The following is a 21749-nucleotide window of genomic DNA, read 5'->3' on the forward strand; positions in this document are numbered from 1 at the left end:
AGAGAGAGAGAGAGAGAGAGAGAGAGAGAGCGGCGCACTCACGGCGCGCAGTAACCAGGCGAATACGAGTCACTCATCTTCACGGTGGGGTGCATGTCCATCTCACCCCTTTCCATCGAGGCAGGTTCACCTGGCCGTCACTCTGATTGCGGACTCCTTCTGGGCACTATGCCAGTCGCGCTCTCCTCCGAGCTGCCAGTTTGCCTTCTGATCCATAGGATCGCGTCCACTTCTCATCCAACTTCTCGTCCCTTTCGCCTGGCTCTGTCCGGTTACCGGTGTCCGATGTCTCCCATCTTGCCGCTCCACTCTCGCCTCTCTCTCCCCTCAGGATGACATTCTCGCAGTCATCTCTCCTTGCGGCTTCCTCCTCACAGTCTAGTTTCTTGCTGTTTAAAACTCTGCTCACCAACCCACGTGCACCAATCACCTCCATCCTCCTCACCTGCGCTCCATTATCCTAATCATGCTCCAGGTGCATTACATTGGGAATGAATGACATCTAGTTTTCGGTTCACTTAGGCCTCAATTGTCACCCTGTGACACTTACACAAAGTGCATTTACCCATAATGCACCATCATGCATGTCCTTTCATGCAATGCAGTTCTTGGAGGTAAATTTCTCAAACAGAAAGCCATTCATCCTGAAGGAATATTTTTGGTTTGCATGAAAATATTACTCATTGTTATATTCTGTGTTTATTGTAGGGGTTTTTAAAATTTAAAGTGGTACACAAAAAATGACCATGTTCCCACCATCATTATGATGGTCACGTATATGTTCTGGTATATATAGGCTCACACTTCCCTCAGTATTTTGGTTGAAGGTAAGTTGGAACTAATTGTTCAAACAATGAGTATGGTGTCATTATTAATCATCAATCCATGTGATCAGTTGCAGGAAGGAGGAGCATGATTGAAAGAAAGTGAAATGTGTACCTGAAATCTCTGTAACAATGCAATGATTGTAAATGTCGGTCATGCTAAGTATGCATGTATACTGTAACACTACTGTGACTGTGGTTGTGTGTAACGTAAAAGCTCTGAGAACCAGCATGGATTGTAGTATTACATTTATATTATTTCATGTACTTGGGAGTGTACTGTAAATACACTTCAAGCATACCTGTTATATATTTACAATACTTCATATGATATACTTTTTACAGACTTAAAATGTTCCAATGTAGTCCAAAGAAGCATGAAGTTAATATACTTTTATTGAACTTCTAGTAACAATAAAATGTTATAGAAGTGTACTCAAGCACACTCTTAATGCCATACGAATGCATGAAAAGCGTGTTTGGAGCATACTTTCAAAAGTATGCTTGTAATGCACTTAAAGTTGTCCAAAAGCGGTGCCAATTTAGCATCCTCAGTGTGCTGCAAGTGTGCTGACGTACTGCTTTAGTAGTGCTTCAGCGCACTAATAGTGCAATGAAGCGCACTTTAAATCGCCGAAAATAGTACACTTTGTACTAAGTACGGTCAAAAAAAGTACACTTTAAGTATATGGGTTTTTCACCTGGGTGGACATGGTGTGTTGTGTTGTGCGCTATGAACTGCTCTCTATGCAAAGCTGTCCCGGGACGATACCTATAGTGTCAGGGAACCTGGCAACCGGGGGGACAAAGGGGTCAGTTGTCCTGGGCCCAGGGATAGAGGGGGGGGCAGAATTTGGGTATGCATTGCAGTGTGTGTATGGGATTCGGGGCCTTTTAGATGACTTTCTCCTGGGCCTGGCCATATCTGACAGTGGCCCTAATCTACATTAGCCTACATTGCACTTAGCTGACGCTTTCATTTACTCAAAGCAACTTACAGTTATTGTTTTTCAGGGTATTGGTTACAGTCCCTGGAGCAATGTGGGGTTAGGTGCCTTGCTCAATGGCTAAATGGCTCTACAGCCATGGATGGTGATGTAGGGAGAGGTCAGGGGGGATTTGAACCCGCAACCCCTGGATTGAAAGACCAACTCTCTAACCACGAGGCCACTGCTGCCCCTAGTCCTTTGAATGAGCGGATAGCCTCGGGCTACTACTACTACACATGATGAGCTGACACAGACGGGGTTGCCAGATGTAGCCGACGATGCTTGAAAAATACCTGGAAGCACAGATTCAGGGCCGTTGCTAATTTACTAGCTAATAAAAATGTGTCACAAAATAGTAATGATTAAAGTTTACTAGCTAATAAATATATGTATATATAAATGTACATATAATATACTGTATGTATGTATATATAAATATATGTACATATGTTTTGTAATATAATTCAATATTTTTTCACGACATTTTTTGGTCAATCTAAATTTAAGGGGCCCAATTTTGGGGCAAAAGTGGTTGGTGCCCCAAGCCCTGGTTGGTGCCCCAAGCCCTGGTTGGTGCCCTAAGCACTCTGCGTACTCTGCTTATGTCTAGCAGCGGCCCTGCACAAATTCCTGTGCAATTTGAACTAATTTGTATTGATTTATATTGATATGGTCACACATCAACAGAAAAAACACCCAATACCATTTTTAACCATAGCTGGGCAGCCTTTGGCCTAGTGGTTAGAGAGTTGGTCTTTCAAACTAGGGGTTGCAGGTTCAAATCCCCCCTGACCTATCCCTACATCTCCATCCATTACATGGCTGAAGTGCCCTTGAGCATGACACCTAACCCCTTACTGCTCCAGTGACTGTAACCAATACCCTGAAAAATAATAACTGTAAGTCGCTTTGAATAAAATGAAAGCGTCAACTAAGTGCAATGTAATGTAATAATAATGTAAAAGATGGTCATCCTTAACAGCCCAATATTTTGCTGGAAATCGCCACATCTGGCAACCCTTCAACACACTCCGTCTCGGCTGGTTGATGTGCAGCCAGGAACAGGGTGCATTTTAATGACCGACACACACACACACACACACACACACACACACACACACGCACACGCACAAGCACACGCACACACACACACACACACACACACACACACACACACACACACACACACACACACACACACACACACACACACACACACACACACACACACACACACACACACACACATCTATCTATCTATCTCTGTCCCCCTCTTTCTCTCTCTTAAAATTTCATCAGGTAAGGTTAAAGCTAATTAGCTGTGGTAATTAAGAAGGCTATTTCCTATCTGAGTGTGTGGAGATCCACTCATAGCTGTTTTAACAGGCGCCTGATGGCTCTTGATTGCATGAAAGGGTTGATTATCTTCCCCCTCGGAGAGAGGCCAAGAGGGATGAACAGGCGTGGGAAAACACCTTTTTTATTTTTTACTAACTTTAGTACTGTGTTTAAAGCATGGAGGTAGTATAAGAACTGGAGAGAGTGAATAAGTCCCGCCTCCAGTCATTTCAATGGGAAATGCTAGGCTAGTGAATTCAGCCAAAATTGAACGTTTTTTTCAGCTTCCAAAGTGGAGCTATTTCCGCCGCCAGTTTATTCAGCCAATTACGTGCCACGTTACGGACTGACTTACGGTTGACCAGAAAGCTATATGGAAGACGAGCATTGGATGCATGGAGGTGCCCAACCACAGACCTGTAAAGGTCGCGCACCCACCAATCATCATGAGTGAAGTGGATGTAGGAAATGTGCAAATTAGTGAAAATGGCAACTTGCTAATCGGCGAAGCTAACCTGCCAAATCCTGCCCCCATGGTTTAAAGCAAGTTGACATAACTGCTCATCAGGGCTGGCTACAGTACCACCAGGATTAATGTCTTTAAAGTGATCACACATTTATCAAATCAGTATTACTGACTCAAAAAACATTACACGTGAAAACATATCATTATTGAAAATATTACGAATTACTACTAATTCCCAATTCAATAAGTACTAATTCAGCAAGAAAATACCTTCTGACAATTATGATAATAATAATAATAATAATAATAATAATAATAATAATAATAATAATAATAATAATAATTATAATAATAGTAATAATAATAATGACTTAGTTTCATATGGCGCCTTTCAATCAGCCCATGGTCGGCTTACAAAAGGAGATGGGACTAGGGAAAAGAGTGGAGAAGAGAGGAGGGGGTGGAAGTGGAGTTGGGGAGTAAGAGTGGTTAAGGACCATATGCCTCAGGGAATTAATGTGATTTCAGGTGCTTTTTGAACGTAGCCAATGTGGGGGCTTGGCGGACATGAAGAGGAAGACTGTTCCAAAGGGTGGGGGCACAGAAGGCTCTGTCACCAAAGGTCCGTAGCCTGGACCGGTAAAACATGAATGCCGTCAAAGTACAAGATAAGCAACGGTCAATCAAAATCAATGTGTCAGATCAATAGAGTTTTGGATGGATTGGATGCTGACATACCGAAAAGGCCCGCCGTCAGGGAGGGACAAAGGGGTCCGTTGTACCGGGCCAAGGGCTATAGGGGGCCCAGAAGTGGGTCCCCATTACATTGTATGTATTGGGTAGGGTGCTCCTTAACCCATTGATGCTGGATGTTGCGTTGCACAACATTGGCCCTGGCACCTGGAGCTGCATGACACAACATTCAGACTCATGAGATTTTAGACAACTTCATTCAACATCTCTGCTTGTTCAGTTCAGTTCAACTTTATTGGTACCCGAAGGTAAACTGGGTTTGCAGTATAAAAGAGGAGATGGCTGTCCTTACATCAGAACCACAATGACACATGACACATAAACATGGAGTCTAAAATAACACATGTACGCTTCACAAAGAAATAAATAAAATGTTTGACATTTGACTGAATACACATACAACATATACACACAAGGGTGGGGGGAGGGGGGGGTATAAACTAACTGCAGTGGTGGGCAGCAACATTTCATACAACCACTGCAGGACCATGGCAGAAGTGACGCCACACTCCTGGCGCAGCTAAAGTGCAAAGAGCATTTTTACAAATACATAGGTTTATTTTAAAGTTTGAGATGAATGAACACATTCTAACCGCAGAGATACACCAGCGGCGATCTGAGCGAGTCGAGCGACGGAAGTAATTGACTTTGTATTGAGTCGAGAGACAAAAGCGATTCTGGAGACTAGAGCGATTTGCGCGCCGAGCGCGACAATTTGAAGTTGAAATCTTTTCAACTTTTTATGACGCGGTTCGGCGACAAGCCGCGACAGCCAATGACTGTATAGAGGTCAGTGACCACAGCCAATGGGAATGCTTGAATGCTTTTCCTTCTGCCTGAACGGACATACTCTAGTCTCCTCAGTCTCTCGTATCGCTTGCTGCTACACTCTGTCGCTTGAGTCGCGTCGCCGCTGGTGTATCTCTGCGGTAATGATGAGGGTCTAAGCATTTAAATGCAGCGTAGTGCATATTTTTATGTGCTTCAGAACCTGAGATATTTAGGTTTTTTAAAGGCTGAGGGCAGCTTTCCTTAAAAAGGGCTCAAGCATTCAGCACCCTTTTTTGCAGGTGCCTTAGGCGTCAATGGGTAAAGATGTCTTTGTCCTGGGCCCTGCAAAAGCTGTGAGCGGCCCTGATACCAGAGATTCTAGGAGTAGTATTATGATTATCTTATGCAGTCTCTCTGCTGATACTGGTAGTACAGAGTGTTCTTGGCCTCCAGTATGATTGAGTGAAGGTTGGCAAGAAGCCAACACAGGGGTGAGATCGATGCATTTCAGAAAAAAAAGTGCTCAAGTCTTTTTTATCCCCCCAGTGATGGTTGTAATTTAAAAATGTTGTAGTCATTTGGAGGTTTCATCGAAGCATTCTCCTCTTGTTCACCATCCCTAGTGCATGATTGGAAAGTTCATATTAGAATCGAAAAACCTACAAAGAATCAGCACTGCATAGCTATGTAGCTATGGGGGCCTAACTTGGTGAATTCAGAATGAGAGAGCAACACTGCGAATGTGCACTGAGAGCACAATGTGTTTTTGGCAGATGCAAATGAGGACATTTTTGGAGGGTGAAAAAAAAAAGAAATACAGATGGGTGGGCGGGCATGCTGATCTGCTGGTGGCCGACAGTTGGATGCGTGGCTGGATTGGCCATAGAGCATACTGGGCATTTCCCCGGTGGACTGGTGATGATTTTGGCCTGGTCTTCCCCTCAATGTAGTGGTATCAGTCCTCATGCTGCTACAGCTGACCTCTCCGAGTCAGATTTAAATATGCATTTTGGCTGTTGTGGTCATAATAGCTTTTAAGCCTTGCAAGGTATTGTGTTTTTCATATGACAGAAAATGAGCAACAGCCAGTGAATCTCAATGTGAAAGAAAAATAACTGATACTATTTTTCTCAGGAAATAAAAAATGAAATGGGGTCAAAATGACCCGAACACCTTACTTGGTGTTTATCAATGACTAGAAAAGGTTGTCTCTCTCAATGCCTGGCGGACCGGTCTTGGCTGAAAATGCCTGGCCTTGTTTTCTGTCCCAGTCTAGCCGTGCTTACCCAGTCTATCCGTGCTTAGCTGTGAATGTGAGTGGCGAGTACACTGAAGGTCAATGGAGATGAGGGTCAAAGATCACATGGAGAAATCAATCTGGTCGGAGTGCAATGCAATGCAACACGTCAGCCATATTCAGGTGTTTATGTGGCCGACCCCTGAGGTCAGAGGTCAGGAGGTGAGCCCCCGGAGTTGTCAGCGGCTGTCGATGAAACACCACTGCCACTGCACAGCAGTAGAGTAGTGTAGCTGGCGGTGGTGAATTTACCTGAGGGGTTTAGAAAGGGACGGATTATGATTCCATGGGCCCCTGGGCCAGACAACAAGAAAGCCCCCCCTCCATGGGCCCCTGGGCCAGACAACAAGAAAGCCCCCCCTCCATGGGCCCCTGGGCCAGGCAACAAGAAAGGGCCCCCCTCCATGGGCCCCTGGGCCAGACAACAAGAAAGCCCCCCTCCATGGGCCCCTGGGTCTGACACCAGGAAAGGCTCCATGGGCCCCTGGGCCAGACAACAAGAAAGCCCCCCCTCCATGGGCCCCTGGGCCAGGCAACAAGAAAGGGCCCCCCTCCATGGGCCCCTGGGCCAGACAACAAGAAAGCCCCCCTCCATGGGCCCCTGGGTCAGACACCAGGAAAGGCTCCATGGGCCCCTGGGCCAGACAACAAGATAAGGCCACCCCTCAATGGGTGTTGCTGGTCTACAGAAACGATGCAGGGTTTTAGCCCAGACATGAGAGTATATGTTGTTGACAAAATGTGAAAATGCTCAGGGTGCAATTTGTAGGGGATGGAGGGTGAGGGGGATTGTACCCTCTTCTGGTTTTGAAATCGCCACTTTTTCTAAATTATTTTAATCACAGTTTAATGTAATTCCATTGATATTGCTTGAAATCTAAAACATAAACCCCCTTCTGGTTTTCTGACAAATTGCACCCTGAAAAAAAAACAGTTACTAAAAGTGTGATTTTTATGTAATATGAGAATGGAAATATAGAGTCCCCTGGGCCAAGCAACAACATTATTTTAATCACAGTTTAATGTAATTCCAATGATATTGCTTGAAATCTGAAACACAACTCCCCTTCTGGCTTTCTGACAAATCGCACCCTGAAAAAACAGTTACTAAAAGTGTGATTTTTATGTAATATGAGAATGGAAATATAGAGTCCCCTGGGCCAAGCAACAAAATACACTGTCTGACTACACCACTGTCTGACGTGTAGGTAACTTGCATTGAGAAGCCACAACCCATCTCCATATGCAGCAGAGTAGCCTAAGGCAAGTGGCCAGGGGTATTATTCCAAGAATGTGGTCATGTAGCAATATTCAATATTCATGTGTTTATTTGGCAGTCCACTAGGTCAAATGCACATGAATATGTAGTAGGCAACTTGGAATCGGAGGCTTACAACCCTTGTCCATAGTCCATAGGCTACACTAAGCCAATAGACCTGGGGGGGTTATGTAAGTTAACCTGGAGGTATATAGCAGTGGTCTATAACAGTGCTTCCCAACCAGGGGTACGTGCACCACTAGGGGTACGCAAGCACATTGCAGGGGGTACTTGGAAAAATGGAATTTTAACAAATGCATGGAGCATAGTCACACTGGAATAGAAAAGGCGATGTAAATCATGAGTTAAGGGGTACTCATGGCTCAGCGAAAAGGCTTTGGGGGTACATGAGACAAAAAGGTTGGGAAACACTGGTTTATAAAATAGCCTCTGGCGATGGAGTTTATGTAGGTGAACTTAGCCAGGTTTGACCTCCGCTTGACCATGTTCTTGAACAACCTCTGTTTGCTTAATAAAAGTGATACCTCTGCACACTGGCTCTGACAAAGTGCAAAGCACTGCTCTGCTAAAGTTCAATTCTACTGTTTTCAATACAACCCCTCACAGCTTTGCCGATGTATCTGCAGGTCGGCTGCCGATTACTGCAGAGTTCTGTTTTGTCTTTTAGCCGCCAATAGCTTATCTCTGTGATGAAATTGACCATTCATTCTAATAGTACGTCTGTGCCAGTGTGCATGTTAACTGAAATTGCCGGAAACCGATAGTGCTCCTCATTGCTGTGGGCGCCGGTGTGCAGAGGCCCTTATACCTGGCGTAAGAGGTACGCTTTAAATATCGACTGACATAAATGGTGATTGGGAAATTGTGAATGCTCCATTCAATGGCTTTTGCACCGTGGGATGGATGGCCACCTGAGGCATTTGCACTCTATTTTCTTCCATACTGTAGCATAGCATCTGTGAAGTTTTATCTGGCGTTTCTCTGTGTGACTATCTTATGGGAGAAACATGTGGTCTTCTGAATGGGATACCTTGTCAAGGATCAGAGGAAGACAAACATGATTTCAGAGGTGGCCAGAGTTAGAGTATGTATGGTGTAAGTCTAACACTAGCACAATATTACATGGCGGTTACACCAGTTATTGCATTGTACTTAATGAGCTGGCTAGACATTGCTTTTACTGAAAAAAAACCTATAAGGTCTGTAGTAACTGCAGATCAGTACTCAGTGAACTTACTTGTGTTGAAAGGAAACTACAGCAGGTTTTGTTTTTCACTTCTACTTTTCTTTTGGCCAACTCTGCTGGATTTAGAAAGTCCCAAGTCCTGTTTCTCGCTCTGCCCTGCCTGTGCCCTCAACAGGAGTGATTACACTAATTAGCAGTTAGAGTTACCTAGGGATCAGCTGAACAAGCTAATTGGCTGAGACTAATATTTGGCAGGAGTTTTAATTTCTGATCCTATGTTGGACAGCCGTGGCGTACTGGTTAAGGAGATGGGCTTTAGATCAAAGGGTTGTAGGATCAAATCTGGCGCTTCCACTCCTTGAGCATGGGACCTAGCCCCACACTCACTGCTGCAGGCCCAGGGACTGTAACCAATATCCTGTACATGTTTTAGGCCCTACATATGTTTAAATCACTTTTGGTAAAAGTGTCAGCTAAGTGTACTGTAATGTGGTGGTATTTTGACTTTCTGACCCTAAGGTATGTTGTTCTTTTCTGCTAAGGAGTTTGATCACGATGAGAGGTGTTAAGAGAGTTTCACAGGGGCTGAGAGGACTACAGAGTGGTTGAGATAGAGACCTAATTGTTTTTTTTTCCTTTTTCCAGGATGCACAATGCCTTTATCCGGGGTATAGTAGCCTAGATACAAACACTGTCAGTTCAGCAAAAACAACATGTTGCAGGATTTGTACTTTCTGAGCCTACACTCTCCTTTTCTTTGTTGACAAGACCATCTAGAAATACTTGACAATTACAAGTGTGTGATAATTATGCCTTAAAGGGACAGTTTGGTCAATTTCAACATGCAGTTGTAATGCTCACACTACCCTGGACTTGTCAGTGCCTGAGATTTTTTTTTCTTCTTCTTGAGCCGTTTCCGAGATCCTGGTCATTGTAATGGGGGCAGCTCTTTGTTTACATTTCAAAAAAACATTTTTATTTATTCCCAAAAACATCCAAAATGTTATAAAACATCTGATAACAACTAGCAAACAGCAGTACCTTTTGGGAAAATATTTGGAGTTCGCCTATGTTTCATTTTTTAAAAATGTAAACAAACGCTGCCCCCATTAGAATTGCTCATATCTCGGAAAGGGCTGAGCCGAAAAATGTGGCATCACCGGGTACTGACAAGTCAAGGGTAGCGTGAGCAATACAACTGCATGTTGAAATTGACCAAACTGTCCCTTTAATAATCCCTATATACCGTAGCCTAGTGAGGCAGCCAGAAGTTCCATATGCCCCTACCACGAGCCAGCACTTGCCCCCCAAAATGTCTGTGCATGCCAGTGCTGACAGGAGTGTAGAGTGGTTGAGATTGGGGCCTAATTGTTTTTATCTTTCTCCAGGATGCACAATGCCTTTATCCAGGGTGAATGTACAAAGTACAAACACTTTTGGTTCAGAAAAAACAGTGGGGACAGGATGACAGCGAAGACCTGCTGAACATTGGCATTTCATAACAATTTGTACACTGGTTTTCAACAAGTGCATTGTCTTTTGATTTCACGCCGTGGGCATGCTGTGCTGTTATTTTGCTGTGAAGGAAGGAACACCTTTGACTGTTCCAGGGAACAACATGCACCACTTTGGTGCGACCACGGCGCCGCCAGCAGCTAACATGGCCGTAACTACCATTGAGGACACAGAGGTCATGTCCTCTGTATTTTTGTCAGTAATGTAAATATGGTCAACAATGATACATTCAGTCTGTATATGCCACCCCCATTTATCCTCAAGGCAGTGATTAATGAAAACAAACTAGTTTGACTGTAGTGTTTCAACATTCTAAATGTACAGTAGGCAGTACAGCACGCAGTATTTGACCTCAGTATTGAAAAATGTCTGCTTACGGTCCCGGCAGCTAGTGTGACTTGTGTTTTCCTCTTTCCCCTTATGCTGTGATTGGCCACCGTGTAACGTGTCTCTCTCTGTTGGTTCCCACGTGATTCAGTGGGCCCATGTTGTCACTGTCATTCCCTCACACTGAATGTTGTCACTTTTAATGCGGAGATAATTAAATCGATACCCACCCGACTTACTTGAACCCCTTGTGGTGTGGTGTCAGCTCAGCAGGGCCGGATTAAGGTAGCCTGGAGCCCCTAGGCTACAGGCTGCTGTGGGCCCCCCCCGGAAGACAAATTTCTTGACAAATGTACATAGACAACAGCATCAAAATTATGAGTTAGGAATTAAGGATAAGATGTCTAACAACTGTGCTAAACCTAACAGATATATTTTGAATATTACATCTTGTCACAATTCTGCAATTTTTTTCACTTTTGGCCAATCAGGGGGCCCCTAGCAGGTGGGGGCCCCTAGGCTGCAGCCATATCTAGCCTGTGCATTAATCCGGCCCTGGGTGTCAGCCAGAGGTGGACTTTCCATTAGGCAAACCTAGGCAAATACATGGGGCCCCAACCAAATCTGTCCTCCATAGGGGCCCCAACTGTCACACCAGTCGTGGTAAACATAGGCTTGATCTTAATTCGTCACTAACTGTATCGAAAGTAATGGATGGTGTGAAACAAAACACTAAAATAGCACCGAAACACCGAATTTTTTGTCTATATAATGACTTTTGAGGGCCCCAAGTTTATATTTCGCCTAGGGCCCCAAAATGGCTAGATCCGGCCCTGGTGGTGTCAGCCATTTCCTCTGGTGCCATCCACAGGCTTCTCCACAGTGCAAATTCTCTGTGCCAAAATGGCTTATGCGTGATTACACTTTTTTTTTCTTTTTTTTTAGGGGGAGACCATCTGTTTCTGTCAGGGTTCATTTTCTCGACTACACCGTATGCACAAGGCTGTCAGCCAAATTAAGTGCCAAAATTTGTGTGTGTCTGTGTGTCTGTGTGTGCAGACTGTGTACATTAGACACGCATGTAACGTTTTCCAGACCTGATGAAATGTGTAAATTAAATCTCTATTCACTGTTCCACCTTGGAGAGACACACCGCACTAACTATGAGTGCGTTCCAATATGCGACCTTGCATCCTCCACTTGTGCTTTTGGCCTCGTACCAGGAAGTAATACGCTGTGATGACATCACTGACAACAGCATTATATTTCAATATCTTACAAAAGCTCAGTTGTAAAGTCATTTTTCTCATTTGCAAACGGGATGGTGAATGAATAATAGTCCCTCAAATTTTTTTGTGGCTAGGCTGACAGCCGGGAAACTTATTTGTTTTCTCAACGGAGGCGGGGCTTCAGCACCTAAACTGAGAAACGATGCCTTGAAAGTACTCACACTCTCATGCTATCCATCTGGATTTATTTTAAACTAAATACCTTTTGATAGCATAGATATAGTATATACTGTACATATATGCAGGAAAATAAGAGAATGGAAGAAGAAGCAGTGTACAATACATATCCATTGAGTTTAAAGCTGCAGTGTGTAATATTTTTAGTAGTTCATTTCCAGAATCCATGCTGCCCATTCACAAATGTTACCTTTCTACAAATACTTACCACTACCATCAAAATTCTAAGACTTAGGCTACATGAGTCTGCAACGAGGACTGTGATGTTACCGAGTTGCGACTATACATCATGTTTTCTGTGAAAAAAATGGGTCCTCATGACAACGACAGGCTTGCTGAAAATGATGATATTCAATATGACTGAGAAAATTGCACTTTTCATACATGATCCATGGTCCGCCATTTGGAATTTCCAGAAGTTGACATTTCTAGCTGCAAAACTTACTGTGCTTTGGTCATACTAGTAAATATTGTATTATTCAGAAAATATTAATGAAAAGATGAAAGCACAGTTCCAATGAGCTGCATAGTTGCAATACCTACTCTGGCCACCGTGCGCCACCACCTTACACAGTGCACCTTTAAATACATCTTCCAGTTCCACCACAGGAGGCCAGTCATACAGTACTGTGCAGGCAGTGTGTTAGCGTTAGCAGATGCCATAAACTACAGTGAAAATATGGCTGCTAACATCGCTAATTACCTGCAGGCACGCACGCACCTCGCTCCACTGGCTCATGGGAAACCAAGCAGGTGACAGTGGAAATTTAGTGGCTTAGTGGCGAAGCGAAGAAGGGGACCAGATGAAGGAGGCATGAGAGAGAGAGAGAGAGAGAGAGAGAGAGAGAGGGAGAGAGAGAGAGAGAGGGAGGGAGAGAGAGAGAGAGAGAGAGAGAGAGAGAGAGAGAGAGAGAGAGAGAGAGAGAGAGAGAGAGGGAAAGACGGAGAGGGAATTTAGTGGCTTTGTGGTGAAGCGAAGAAGGGGACCGAAGGAGACAGGAGAGAGAGAGAGAGAGAGAGAGCGAGGGAGAGAGAGAGAGAAGGGGAAAGACGCAGAGGGGGAAACGAGAGAACGGGGGAAAGGGGGAGAGGAAGAGGGAGGTCAAAGCAGCACCTGAGATTTATAGAGTGGCTGGTGCTTCACTTTTTAAAAGCTCAGCTGGCCCATATTGCATTAAGTCTGAGATGATGTGGGTACGGTGGGAGCAAGATGGCGTATCAGTAAATCACCTCCACTTTTATACAGCGGGACGGCACTACTCCGCACCGCACGGCACGGCAGGCAGGCAGGCCCTTCTTTATTGATGGCTAGTAGTGGATCCTGGTCCGTGTGCAGAATGCCATAGTAAGCAGCCTGCATGGGGTTTCTGAAAGTGGCTTGTATTGGCTTGTATTGGCCTGTGTGTGTGTCGCATCGCTGAGGGCTGGCTGGATGTTCATCTGAATACAGGGCTTTTCCCGGTGGCCCAACAGTCCTCTAGCCTAGGAACTCCCATACTGCCATTAGTTCTACACAATCGTTTCGATCTGAAAGACATCTAATCTCAATTGTGATTAGATTTGGTGGTAAGCAGGCAAACCGTCCTCAGGGGCTGATGTTTTTGTTTGTTTGTTTGTTTGTTTTTTCTTTCAAATTTTCCCTTTGACACCAGCCTCCAATTAAGATGGTGCGGACCGTCAGTGCATCCTTAATAAACAGTGAACTGAACCAATCATATTAGTTGTATGTGGGGGTGGGTGTGAGGGGCTGATCTGATCTATGCCAAACAGAAAATGCCGGGGCCGGTTTGTGGACCCAGTCCAGCCCTGTGAATGCCTGGCATGCTGAATGAATGAGACCGGTAGAAAGGAATGTACACACTCAGCATAATGCACTACAGTATCCACACTGCACTGACCTGCTATACTGGTACACAGGGGTGCCGACAGGGGAGGTGACAAAGGGGACAGTTGTCCCGGGCCCAGAGAGAGAGAGCGCCCAGAAATGGGTTCTCATAACACTGTATGTATTTACAGGGGGGCCCTTTTAGATGAATTTGTCCCGGGCCCGGTCAAAGCTGTCATCGCCCCTGCTGGTGCAGACACCTACTGTAGGGAAGACAACAATAGAAAACAATCAAGAACTCTGTCGGAAAACTCTTCAGAGGAGAAAAAAATATAGAGCAAACATCAATAAGTGCAAATTGCATTGTCCAAGTAGCAACCTTCATGCTTTAGGAAGGACTGCAGAGAGTGCATGAGTAGCACTAGCATCCACAGCAACATAGCCTACATAACATACCTTATACCTATTTAGGCTACCTCACATTTTTACACATAGTCCTGCATATTACGAACAGCTCTTAATCATAGTGAAGATATCTACCTTTCTTACTTTGGACAAAAGTTTAGCTTCACCCTTCTGCCCCACAGCTCGGGTCAACATTGCAACATTGATATCTTACTGTGAGCCTTTCATTTTTGTCCAACTGCTTATTTAGCTTCAAAGACAGTACCGTTTAACTCCAATTGTCCACAATAGGCAGACTAGGCCATGGAGATTTAGCCAGGCGACGCCATCCTATGTACACCACCCAAATATGTTGTCTCTGCACATCGTCTGGCAAAATCCTCCAGCTCGGTTCTCTCAGTGTTAAGCCAATCAGGAAACAGTTGAGCGTGGTGATACAGAAGTCTACCGCGAAGTCTGTTACTGATTGGTTAAGGTAACTATATTTACACTTGTGTTTTGTTATCAGTATGCTTTTGCGACACTATATTGCAACAGTCATGCTAATAAAGCACAATATTTAATTTGAATTCGGAACTCCAATGAATTTAAATGCCAGATTAAGATCAGGCCATCTACCACCCTCCACAGAGACAGATTCCTCTTGGCTTTTGCCAGACTGTTTGACAGTCGCTTTCGCCTAGGCTAATGGAGATTGCGACCTGATGAAACATGTAAAGCGATTCTCACACACCCTCACAGGACACAGCATGTGCTTCATCAAAGAGAGACTGAACTAGAGGTGTGTCGTTCATGAACGAGCCGGTTCTTTTGAACGGCTCCCTGAAGTGAACGATGGGAACCGGATCACAGCTGGGGGAGCCACTCGACCGTTATTTCGTTCATTTCTCATTCATTTTAAGCTCGTGACCTCAACCAGAGTAATACAATTTGGGAAAAAACACAATTGTTTGCCCCAAATAGAGGCAAAAACGGTCTTTAGAAGCAGGAGAATAATCAGTTGGTGTTTGTACAAAATTACCTTGAGGAGGAGTCAAAATATTACATTCTTAACACTGAATAAATCATTTAAAAAAGAGCCAAAAGATCCAGTTTTTTGAACGGCTCTTTGAAAGGAACGAGCCACTAAGATCCGGATCCCGAAAAAGAGCCATAAATCCCATGTCTAGACTGAACTGTTTGGAAAGTATTTAAACAGAAATCTGCACACTGCTGCCTACTTCAAAATGTTTTTTTTTTGTTTGTTTTTTTATGAAATAGCAAAGATTATTCGGGCATCACTATTCTAAAGGACATCTCTAAACAGATAGGAAAAAAGCGCACAGATGGCCTACGTGCATTATTGAATCTCAGTCTGTTTCTTTTAACCCCCAAGGAATGACCAAACGATGGTGGCAGTGCATACTTTAAATGTTAAAAAAATACATCAGCATATGTTGTTTGAAATGCAGCACATGTCCACCTCTGAGTATAAAGTCCATAAGCTCGTCATTTAGTACCGTTATGCTATTGAATTGGGGCCTGTAGATACGTTCTTCCCTCTGCTGGGGTCTGTATACCATGCGAATAACCGCCTCGAGGAATAAAATCCTTTAACAACCGTTTGGAAGACCGCCTGGACTCAACACATGACAATATGGGGAAAAGCTTTAGCAGGAGTAAAAAAGACAGCACCTGCCTACAAAAAGCACTACGGTTATAGGGAACACTGTTGTGGTCCAGGACTAGACTCAATATATGACAATATGGGAAAAGCTACAGCCGGAGTAAAAAAGGCAGCATAAGTACTGGACCGCCACAGTGTTCCCCATAACCACTGTAGTGCTGTCTGTTGGCCGAGGCTACCTGTAGTTTGTTTCCAAGAGGGCCTGAATCTTGTCTCCATAAAAGGAAGTCTTTTCTCTGTGTGTGTAGCGTTTTGGAGAGCGCGCACATCCAGATAAAACAGGTGACGGACTTAAACATGATGAAACATGAAAAGAAAGAAGGTCCGCACACTGTTGCTGCTCCCGGTTATAAAAAAATGCACACTTGCACACTACCCATTCAACTATTCAGTTGGCGAGTGATGAAAAAAGTATGCAACATATGACAATATGGGGAAAGCTACATCAGGAGTAAAAAAAAACAGTACGTTCTTCCCTCTGCTGGGTCTGTATACCATGCGAATAACCGCCTCGAGGAATAAAATCCTTTAACAACCGTTTGGAAGACCGCCTGGACTCAACACATGACAATATGGGGAAAAGCTTTAGCAGGAGTAAAAAAGACAGCATCTGCCTACAAAAAGCACTACGGTTATAGGGAACACTGTTGTGGTCCAGGACTAGACTCAATATATCACAATATGGGAAAAGCTACAGCAGGAGTAAAAAAGACAGCATAAGTACTGGACCGCCACAGTGTTCCCCATAACCACCGTAGTGCTTTTTGTTGGCCGAGGCTACCTGTAGTTTGCTGCCAGGAGGGCCTGAATCTTGTCTCCATAAAAGGAAGTCTTTTCTCTGTGTGTGTAGCGTTTTGGAGAGCGCGCACATCCAGATAAAACAGGTGCCGGACTTAAACATGATGAAACATGAAAAGAAAGAAGGTTCGCACACTGTTGCTGCTCCCGGTTTAAAAAAAATCAACCGGGAGCAGCAACAGTCTGCGGACCTTCTTTCTTTTCAGATTGCACACTACCCATTCAACTATTCAGTTGGCTAGTGATGAGAAAAGTGTGCAACATATGACAATATGGGAAATGCTACAGCAGGAGTAAAAAAGAGAGCATAAGTACTGGGCCACCACAGCGTTCCCCATAACCACCGTAGTGCTTTTTGTAGACCCAGGCTACCTGTAGTTTGCTGCCAGCAGGTCCTGAATCTTGTCTCCATAAAAGGAAGTCTTTTTGAAATGCACACATTCCTCTGTGTGTGAGATAGCGCACTACCTACCCATTCAACTATTCAGTTGGCTAGTGATGGAAAAAGTGCATTTATAGGCTAACCCAGCAGATAAATAAGCATACACTTTGAAGAAGGGCTATACAAACTGCAGGTATGCTACTATACGAACTGCAGGTATGCTACTGTATGAACTGCAGGTATGCTACTATACGAACTGCAGGTATGCTACTATACGAACTGCAGGTATGCTACTGTATGAACTGCAGGTATGGTACATAGTACATCTGAGCACACAAAAGAGGTTATTATTGAACACGAGACGCCACTTTTGTGTCTTCTGTTTTGATTGTCACCATAGAAATGGAATTCTTTTGAAACACACACGATTCTCTGAGTGTGGGATTGCACACTAATACCTACCGGTTCAACAACACTCTGTGTGCAGGGCTGGATTGGCCATCTGGCATAGCGGGCATTTCTCAGTGGGCCCTGCACTCTCGTGGGCCCCTATAATCAGAAAAGTTAAAAAAACAAAAAAAAATTAAAACATTTCTGAAAATAGGGCCCCACAAGGGTGCAGGCTCCCCGTTGAGTCAGTTCTGTGACGTTAATTAGGAAGGGCCCCATTAAGCCAAAAGTGCACGGGCCCTATTTCTCCCCCAGTTCAGTGCAACAACCTCTTTGTGTGCAAGATATGAGCAGCATTCAGAAGCTGGTGGTGGAACCGTCTCATGCTGTACATCTCTGGTGCATTATCATAGCATTGAAACTGCACCACCGACGGTATTAATATTTTGGTGAGTCTAGATGGTTTTCAAAACAAAACAAGGTCTGCATTTAATATTCACTTTAAAATGTTTCACTGCGATAAAGCTGTTAGCTCCCCTGGGGGACTACTGCATGTGGGAAGGCTTAGCAGGGGTGGAAAACGCCGCCCTTTAAAGACAGTCAAATATTGGCTGAATGTAGATATACCGACTTTATAATATCAGGCAGTTAATAAATTACAAAATCTATTTTCATATATAATTAACAAAGGTAAATTATGCATGAGCCTTACCTAATGTGGTGGATTAAGAACTGCTAACGCACTGTAGCTTAAACTGTAAAGTGTGTGTAGTAGGCTGCTAAGCATCCTTATTACAGTTCAGTTAGCTGACACTTTTATCCAAAGCGGATTCCTGTACAAATGAGGGCAATCATTGAAAAAGTTTTTAAATAAAATCATTTGAGAAAGTTTTGAAATGGTTAAGGCGATGTGCCAACAGAGCATGGTTGGATTGGCCATAAGGCATACAGCAGGGGTGGGGAACCTTTTTCATCCTAGGGGCCACTTCAAATTCATCCGAGGACCGTAAAAGTCCTCCAAGGGCCTTACTATGAACACAGACTAGGATTTCCCCCTGCACTTTTGGCCTCTATTGAAGGCAGCCACCTTTAAAACAGACCCCACCTTCTCTTGGTCCCCTGAATATAACTTAATTATATTGCAATTGTATTTTCTAAGATTCCTTAACAAAATATGTCATATTTTATGTGAAGCTGAATAACATTAAAATTATATCGGGGGGGCGGATAAAACGGCCTCAAGGGCCGCAAACGGCCCTCAAGACATAGGTCCTCCATGGGTGGTATACAGGGTAGTTGGATTGGCCATAGGGCATATATGGTAGTTGGATTGGCCATAGGGCATACAGGGTAGTTGTATTGACCATAGGGCATACAGGGTAGTTGGATTGACCATAGGGCTTACAGGGTAGTTGGATTGACCATAGGGCATACAGAACATGACTGGATTGGCCATAGGGCATACAGGGTAGTTGGATTACATTACATTACATTGCATTTGGCAGACTTTCAAAAGAGGACATAATCAAGCCAACATCACAAGCAAATACAAAGTGCACAGGAACTATACAGAACAACAAGTGCAGTTGCAAAGAGGGGTTAGATTTTTTTTTAAAGAGTAAATAAAGAGTAAATAACGAGTACACACACACAACACACACACAACAATGGTGGACGGTTGATGATTTTGGCCTGGCCCTCCTCCACCTCAATGGTATCTATTCCCATGCCACTACAGCAGGCCTCTCTGAGATAGTACAGTAGGATTTTGTCTCTTTTGGTCAAAATAGATCATATTAGATGACTAAAGGCAGTCATGGGTAAGCGGTTAGGGCGTCAGACTTGCATCCCAGAGGTTGCCGGTTCGACTCCCGACCCGCCAGGTTGGTGGGGGGAGTAATCAACCAGTGCTCTCCCCCATCCTCCTCCATGACTGAGGTACCCTGAGCATGGTACCGTCCCACCGCACTGCTCCCCATGGGGCGCCACTGAGGGCTGCCCCCTTGCACGGGTGAGGCATAAATGCAATTTCGTTGTGTGCAGTGTGCAGTGTTCACTTGTGTGCTGTGGAGTGCTGTGTCACAATGACAATGGGAGTTGGAGCAAAGATTTTCTGTTCTAAATTTTAAGAACGTCTCTGGTTGGAGTTTCCCAATGGGCTTTCACTTTCACTTTAAAAGGTTGTCACATGCTTCATTCTTTGGTAGCTGAGACGTTTGTCTAAAGTGACTCACAGACAGTGCAAATGAGGGAAATGACTCTTTAAAAAGATCGGCAATGATAAATAAGTGACAAGGCCCTCAAAGCCTACTGTATATAAACTACAGCCTGCAATCACTGAAGAAGGCGAATATGCACTCCCATAGCTGTAGATTATCTGTTATTTTCTCTTCAAAAACAGGCCTCTATGGGTGACAGTGAATGCCGCGTACAGAAGCAGTATTACAAAAATAGGCTAAAGTAATAAAGCAATAGACTAAGTAAATATGGGCTGTCAGGGATGAATATAGCCATCTTATTTATGTATGTAGGCTGCTGAAACGTTGCTACTCTGGCACACCATAACCCCTGCCTGCCTATAGTTGCAAGTCTCACGGGGGCGTCTGCAATATCTCTGTGTGGAAAGAATGAAAAATAAATAGGCAGGGCTGCTGACAGGTTTGGCCGGGCCCGGGACAAAGCTATCTGAAAGGCCCCCCACCCCACCCACCCACTCACAAAACATAAAATGTAATGAGGACCCAATTCTGCCCCCCCCCCTGTCTCACTGGGCCCTGGACAACAGACCCCTTTGCTCTGTAAATAGACGAGAACAACTCCTCTGAACTTGACTTCAGTAGTGCTTACTAACATCTCCTTCCTGTCGTGTCAAAACTTTCTAGAGAGTCACTCATGATGTATAAAAGGAACAATGCGGCTTTGCTCATCACTGAGTGACAATCGTAATTTAGTTTTTGATTTTATCACGACACAAAAGCTGTTCTACAGGGTAGAGATGAAACTAACTGGAGTCTGTCAAGCCGCAATGTTGATCGTATAAAATATAAGCCTATATATTTACTTTTCCGTATTCCACCATTTCACTTTCTAAGACCCCGCTTTTTGTTATCGGCTTACTGTAGGCTACATTATATCGATCACATCTTGTGACTTCAGGCTTTGCAGATGGTGTCTAGAGAGGTTGGCTTGAGTGAGTGGGTGAGCTACACCTACAACTACAACCACACGTGTATTCAATACATACAACACTTGACAGCTTTTTAAAAAAAAAAAATAATCTTCTCATTTTCTATTCACTTCACTCAAATCAGCCGAGGTGCAACGCAGTAGGAACACAAGTCTTATGTTTTGAAAGAAAGAGAAAAAAACAACATCTAAATGTCAACAGGAAACGTGTTTGTCTTGCGAACTAAACAAAGAAACACTCAACTGGGAACGCTAAAGACAATAGCACACCACAGGACTCTTGTAAACAGTGCTATTCACAGCCTCGAGGCCCACACGCAAACCCAAAACAGCGAAAAAGAGGTGGCATGGGATGGGAGAGAGGCTGCTTATGACAAGTGAATACTTAATATTTTATTTATCACACAGAATATTTGATTTAGTGAATATTTATCTGTGCGGTTTTTCGGTGGTGGTGGCGTGTGATGGTTTTTCAAATGACTGCTGTGGGCCTCATTAAGATGGCAGTTCATGCCTGCAGTGCAAAGCTAATGCTAATGTTTACTACAGGCTAAAGTTAGCGCCATAGAGTAACTACAGGTAAGGCAGAACAGGGGTCACGGGAAGGTTAGAGATAGATGACAAGTATATTCAGAGAGAGAGAGAGAGAGAGAGAAAGAGAGAGAGAGAGAGAGAAAGAAGAGAGAGAGGAGAGAGCACTCTATCATTTGTGTCATTCGAAGACTGTTTTTCTCTTATCTCTGTGATGGAAAACTGGGTTTCAGCAGCTATAGACATTCAACATTATTGAACCATCTGTGCATCGTCTTACAAACAAATCAGCCTTCACTTACAATCCACTGTGTTATGAATGGTACCCCCCCCCCAACACACACACACACACACA

The sequence above is a fragment of the Engraulis encrasicolus genome, chromosome 19 (assembly GCF_034702125.1).
Source record: "Engraulis encrasicolus isolate BLACKSEA-1 chromosome 19, IST_EnEncr_1.0, whole genome shotgun sequence".
Taxonomy (NCBI): domain Eukaryota; kingdom Metazoa; phylum Chordata; class Actinopteri; order Clupeiformes; family Engraulidae; genus Engraulis; species Engraulis encrasicolus.